Genomic DNA, 6,672 nt, shown 5'->3' on the forward strand with positions numbered 1-6,672 from the left:
AAGAAACATTTAGTATTTACTAGATACCAGGCATTCTAGTGAGAAGACTACATGGCACAAGATGCTGTCTCTACTTTCTAACAGTTCCTAAGGTAATTGGGGAAGTAGTGGTGGAAAAGGTCACATTGATACAATATGGTATGTGCGGGCCATACACAGAGGGTACTCAAGGGGCCCTTGGCCTCAGGCGTCATCCTGAGAAGATCCATGATGGCCAGCTTCCAAAGATGAAGCCTGAGATGAGTGTTAGGAATAAAGCATGAGATGAGCCAAGGAGGAGAATCCTGGCAGAAGGTATGGTGGCAGGAATTAAGGCTGGAACACCAGTACATAGTGGGTTTCTTGAAGGCAGGCATTCCCTTTTTCATCATTTCTTCCTGCCATATTTTTTTTTTCCTTAAAGATTTTACTAGACAGAGAGAGAAAGTACCAGCAGTGGGAGCAGCAGTGGAAGAGGGAGAAGCAGGCTCCATGCTAAGCAGGGAGCCCTGATACAGGGCTTGATCCCAGGACCCTGAGATCATGACCTGAGCCAAAGGCAGACGCTTACCCAACTGAACCAGCCAGGCGCCCCTTTCCTGCCATCTAACAAAACATCTAGCACTAGTAGTGGACCCTGATACACTGGCGAACAAATGAAGCATGGAGTATGGGGAAATCAGCCACAGTCTGATATTCCTGGAGCCCCAGTGTGACCTAAGGCACGAGGCAGGCTGGCAGGAGAGACGCAGTCTTCTATGCCATGCCATCAGAGGGGCTTGAATTCATTCTGTAGGTCCCAGGCATGCAGTGTTACTAAATGATGTATCTCCTTGTTTCATAAGATGCTTGAGGTAAGCAAAATTTGAAAAGAACACAAGAACAGGGAATTAATCCTTCCCATGCAGGGAGGTGGGCGGGGACAATACTAGGGTAAGAAAATAGTATCGAATACCATGTGCATCTTTGACGTTATTTTACCTATATCCTCCAAAACAGAAATGCTTCAACCTTGATCTGAATCCGTTATGTATTCAATTTGGGAAACCTATTTGAAGCAGATGGGGAGCCACATCTTTCTTCTGCATTCGTCAGTGTGCATTTTCAGCCTCTTCAGCCTGGCACCAGCTGCCAAGAAGTGTTCAACCTCTGATGAAAGAAACATTTCTATGTTTCTTTAGTAGCTACAGACACAGTGTGTAAGATTAAAAAGAAAAGGACCTGCCATAGGGGTTATAGTAGATGCTTGAATACCTGGGGACAATCTGACAATCTATAACCCTCTTGGCATCTTACTTACAGGTCCTACTACGCTATGTGAGTTATGATCAGATTATTCTAAAATTAGAAAACTCCATATTAAAAAAAAAAAAAACCTCTCTTTCAGAAATTCTGTTCACCCATGACAAGCTGATTTCATTAGAGAAGTTCCTTTGGGTTAAGGGTTGTATATGCCTTTGACTTCTCTAACATGCTTCACACACACTGTGCCCGTGGTAAGTGCGGAAGAAAAGGTTTCATTAAACAAATGAATAAACTGCACGAAGAAACTTTTCCTCTACCAGATTTCTGAGATAAAAAAGTCCTTCCAAAATATTATAGAAATTATACTTTATCCTAACTTACTGCCTTAACTTTTCAAATAACAAGTGTATAAAATTCACATCCAGTTAGACAACATGCGTTATGGTTGCTATGGTAATGGGCTCAGAGCCTGTGAGCAGAAAAAAATGATTCTTTTTGGGCAGGATATTTATGAATGTGTCTGGTTATATGGCAAGAGTATTTTCCTTTGGCTTTTCTTTAGAGTAATTTATATATTCAGGCAGATGATCCTTTATGCATATAAGTTCTCCCTAGGAAGAGAGAAAGTAAATATGTTAAGCTTTTTATACTGAAAATATCAAGTATGGTTATAACATGGATTTAATTCTCACTTGTAAAGGATTTAACTTCAGATAAAAACCACACCAAGAAATATATATTTCATGGTGAGGAGGTAAGTAAAGAAATATACAGTATATACAGACAAAAGTTTCTAACCAGAACTGTTGGCATGTCTGATATTTTAAAGGGCCAGAGGTGGTCACAGGGGGATTCAGGAACAGCAGTTTGAAATTAAAAGCGAGACACATGCTGTGAAGTGTGTAAACCTGGTGATTCACAGACCTGTACCCCTGGGAATAAAAATATATGTTTATAAAAAATAAAAAATTAATAAAAAAAAAAAGCGAGACACATGATCACCGAAGTGAATTTGAATTAATGGACAATAGCAAATCTCTGTTTTGAACAGGACATTTATTGTGAAGAAGCTTTAAAAATACTTATATTAATCATACAGCAGACAAACCATAAGTGACTCTTAATCTCACAAAACAAACTGAGGGTTGCTGGGGGGAGGGGGTTTGGGAGAAGGGGGTGGGATTATGGACATTGGGGAGGGTATGTGCTTGGGTGAGTGCTGTGAAGTGTGTAAACCTGGTGATTCACAGACCTGTACCCCTGGGGATAAAAATATATGTTTATAAAAAATAAAAAATTAATTAAAAAAAATCATACAGCAAAGTACCAAGCTGACTCAGAGGAAGGAATAAATAAAATACAAAAGTTAAGAGATCATTATGAGAATTCTGGTGTGCTAAAATAATGGACATGGAAAAGAAAGAATGGACAGAACTTGGCAACAGACCCCATTATGAGCAACATGTCCCATAAGAAATGAGAAAAAGCACGGAGAGGGTAGGGTTGTGGGTGCTTTCCTTGTAACAGCTATGTTTTTCACCCTCTGTCTTTAAAATCAAAGAGACAAAGGAGGTAGGGGATGTACTCAGAGCAAAACTGTAAAAACTCTTCTTTCCCCTTTTTTATGTGTAACTAACAAAACGTGTCTATTTCTGGTTGCTGGTGACAGAAAATTCTCTCCTGTTTTCCTGGAAGCTCTATTCCCCGCTGTGAGCAGAAAGAACATTCTACTGCACTTGAAGATGATAAAACTTCCATTGATCTGCTTTGTTTCCAACACATTTCCATATACATTATGCCACCTTGTAAAATAATCCTATAAGGGAGGAATTTTTAATCTAATTTTGTAGATGAGAAAATTAAGGCTCAAACGTGTTCAAGCTATAGCTATTGTTCATGTTATGCTGAATGAACTGGGCTTTGTTGGTTTAGCGTTGTTTCATTTTTAAGTTTTCAATTCATGTACAAGACAGATCATGTTATACATATGACAAGCTGTTACTTGTGTGAATCTCAATACATTTATTCTTAGAAATAATAAATGGCCCTACATTGCCAGATCTGCTCAGATCAAGTCTACTTAACTCATAATACAGCTGAACTATATCATAGCTCTAATAACAATGTGGCCAAGAGGTATTACACGGTTGCACCTCACTCCAGAAACACACAAGTGAAGAATTCATGATATCTTTTCATTTGAAGCCATTTCTGATAAAGGTCATGGATTATTTTTCTCTATTCCTATCTAGGCCTCTTCTAGAGGTTAACTTAGTTAACTCTAAATTGTTCCTAAACCTTGGATCTTCTTGTGTTTAGCAATAAAAATCATTATAAAGATACACTGTACTAATATTTATAATAGAAAATATTTAAATGCTTCAGAAAGAGTCAATTTTATTTTAACAGAAAAATGTAAAAAGCTGCTTCAGACTTGTTTCTCTATTAAGCAACTGACCCTGTTAAATGGTGATGATGGAGATTAAAAAATGTTATGATTTTCCAGAATATTAAAATGTATGATTTTGAAAGGAAGCACAATTCTCTAGAATAGAAAGATCAATAATACAATCCATTAAAATTATCATCAGAATATCCTTTGCTCTCAAACATATCTATTCAAAACTGTCCCTGTGAGCTCCAAGGCTTTGTTTTGCTTGCTCAAGAAATGAATTTGACTTTATAAACTGCATTCAACCATGGACAACTGCTCATTAACAAAAAGCCATTACAGTCCAAGTCAAAACAGCAGTTCTAAAATTATGCTTGAGGAAAAAAAAACCATCCCGTTAGTGAAAAGCCAGAGAACTGAGTTATGGAGATTGGGAAGTACTGGGCTGTGTTTGCACGGTCTCCCCGTCTGCCGCTACTACTGGGCAGAGACGGGAGGTCTGCTCACAAAAACACTGCCCAGACCCATTGGGAGAACTCAGAGCAACAAAGCTTATAAAGGCTTTGACTTGGGAAATTAAATGGTGAGTTGGAAGCTGATAAAAGTGAATAAACCAAGCTGATGATCGGGGATTGGGTAGAGGAAAATCAGATAATTTAAAGTAGGCAAAATAGTCTGAACAAAGAGCAGGTAAGATTAACTGTAACACACAGAGTACAGGCAATTCAGAAAGCTCTTTCACGGTGCCTGGGTGGCTCAGTGGTTAAAGCCTCTCCCTTCCGCTCAGGTCACAATCTCAGGGTCTTGGGATTGAGCCCTGCATTAGGCTCTCGGCTCAGCAGGGAGCCTGCTTCCTCCTCACTCTCTGCCTGCTTCTCTGCCTACTTGTGATCTCTCTGTCAAATAAATAAATAAAATCTTAAAAAAAAAAAAGAAAGAAAGAAATCTTTCATATACCAAGTCCATCCCTTATCCTCCTCCCACTTGACATTTGGTGGGCCCCATCCCCACCACACCCAAGCCTTGGGCAGAGGACTGGACTTCAAATTGCACACTCTCAAAAGGTGGTCCCCATGCAACATCCCACATTATTGGCATCTATGATCCCCAATTATGGAATTACTACTCAGTGACTAAAGATGATTTTAAATTATTATTTCATAGATACTTTTAAAGGAAACTAAGTTTGCAATCTTTGACAATTTTTGTCTTTTATTGTATTGGAAACAAGTATTCACTAACTAGCTGTTTCTAGAAAAATATATATGCCTTTTGTTTTATTTCATTTGGACATGGCAAATTTAATAAAGAAGAGTGAAGAATAAAGAAGAAACAGTAGCATAGGGATATAATAATTTGAAGCAAAGATACGCATCTAAGAAAAAACATTTTGACAAATGTAGCCTATTTTGCATTATTGATTAGGGGAATCAACAAAATTTAGAGACGCTGAATGCTTAGAATTTAGGCATTTTAAAGAGTTTAAGGTTAGAACAGGTGTTTAAAATGCTGTAGAGGATTTAGTGGATTTAGGGAGGCGTAACCGGGAATGGTGATGCAATAGCGCAGTGGTGGTAGTGGTGGTGGTAGTAGTCCTCTTAGTACTTGTACTACTACTACTACTTCTAGCAGTAGCTGTAGTAGTAGTAGTAGAGCAGCAGCAGCTGGGGTAATAGCTATTAATAGCCGGTGTGTTGGCTATGTGCCAGCCTCTGCCCTAAAAGCTTTGAAAAGGTTAGCCATCCTGTGAAGTGGTGTTATTATGGTCGTCTTACTGATGAGGAAGCTGAGCTTTCCAGATGAAATAATGTATCCAAGGTTACACAGAATCATTCTAGAGGAAAAGCTTAAACATTTTCTTTCTTCCCCTCTTGTAGATAAACAGGCCAATGAATAGAAGTGTGGTACAGATCCGAGTGCAGGGGTGGGCTGATACTAGAAAGTAAGTGGGTAGGTGGAGGCCAGTCAGGGTGACAGGACCAAGACAGTTGTAGTCACGAAACAGAAAAACATGAACTGCTTTCAGCCTCTGACCGCACCAATTGTCGCAGACAGTTTTCTGAGAGCCCCTCGCCCACAAGCAAAGAACTCTGGCCTTTTCATAGCATACAGGATAAAACGAAGGGAAAAAAAAGAGACTTTAAAATCTTAAGTTTGGGAGAACAACCAGCCTGCGAGGCGGGAGGAACAAATGCAGGGTCCAGGTTAAGTTCTGTTTCTTTTTTTGTTTGTTTGCAGATAGAGATCACAGGTAGGCAGAGAGAGAGAGAGAGAGAGAGAGGAGGAAGCAGGTTCCCTGCTGAGCAGAGAGCCCAATGTGGGGCTCGATCCCAAGACCCTGAGATCATGACCTGAGCCGAAGGCAGAGGTTTTAACCCACTGAGCCACCCAGATGCCCCACGTTCTGTTTCTTAACCTTCGAAGGAAAGTCAATCAAACGCTACTTGGAGGAGGCAAAGTCCTGAATTAAACTCAACGTTTCAGGGACGCCTGGGTGGCTCAGGGGGTTAAGCCTCTGCGTTTGGATCAGGTCATGATCTCAGGGTCCTGGGATCAAGCCCAGCAACGGCGGGGGGGGGCCTGCTTCCCCCTCTCTGCCTGCCTCTCTGCCTACTTGTGATCTCTGTCTGTCAAATAAATAAATAAAATATTTTAATAATTAAAAAAAAAAAAAAAAGACCCTCAACGTTTCGCACTCCTAAATTGGAGGAACGATTCTGGCCTACCGACAGCCACATGGTCCCGAGACGGCCGCAGAGCCCTCATTTTCCGCAATCTAAACACGGCCTTCCCTGGCTTCCACCGGGTAGGGACAGTCTGTAGGTGGAAAGAAAGGTAAGGGGCATGGTTGGGGCGGAGGTACGCTGCACAGAAAGCAGGACGACAGGGAAGAACTCCAAGCACTTTGCAAAAGAACAGCCCGCACAGCCAGCAACCTTCACAGAAAACCTACCCGTGACCCAGCCTCGGCCACAGCCACGCCGGCCGCAGCTCGCCCCGCCCCCCGGCGCTCATTGGCTTAGCCCAGTCGCCGGACCCGCGGTCTCTCATCTATT

This window comes from Mustela nivalis, assembly GCF_964662115.1.
Source record: "Mustela nivalis genome assembly, contig: HAP1_SCAFFOLD_1717, whole genome shotgun sequence".
Taxonomy (NCBI): Eukaryota; Metazoa; Chordata; class Mammalia; order Carnivora; family Mustelidae; genus Mustela; species Mustela nivalis.